Below are 455 nucleotides of genomic sequence, written 5' to 3'. Positions count from 1 at the left end.
CTGACAATAATTTGAATTTCACCATGTGTTAATTTCAAAGTTTTTCTTTCCGTTATTAAGTTGAAGCTGCAACTTTCTCACTGAAAATGCTATGTAGATGGTCGTTTTTGATTGCAAATGCACTTTGGCAGCAATTTAAAAATGTTGGCTGCAATTTTTGGTAATCATTTCCAACATAGATTTTCAAAAACTTTCTTCCGACATCTAAATTTTTTTCTTCATTTTTTTTAAAAACGGTGCAACTACTTTTACGAATTGCCGTCTTATCAATTTACTGATTGGTTGAGAATAATTCTAAGCTGCAGTGATTTTGCTCCGATGATGCCTTATATAGGTCATAATATCACACCCTGTGATTGCCCAAATATAATTTTTCAGATTTTTTTCCGACTGTCTCTTTTTTTTTCATTCATTTCTTATAGTGATGTAACCTTTTTTGCTAATTGCCGTCTACC

This window comes from Symsagittifera roscoffensis, chromosome 2, assembly GCF_963678635.1.
Source record: "Symsagittifera roscoffensis chromosome 2, txSymRosc1.1, whole genome shotgun sequence".
Classification (NCBI taxonomy): domain Eukaryota; kingdom Metazoa; phylum Xenacoelomorpha; order Acoela; family Convolutidae; genus Symsagittifera; species Symsagittifera roscoffensis.
The sequence above is the reverse complement of the archived record's forward strand: the minus strand, read 5'-3'. Positions refer to the sequence as shown.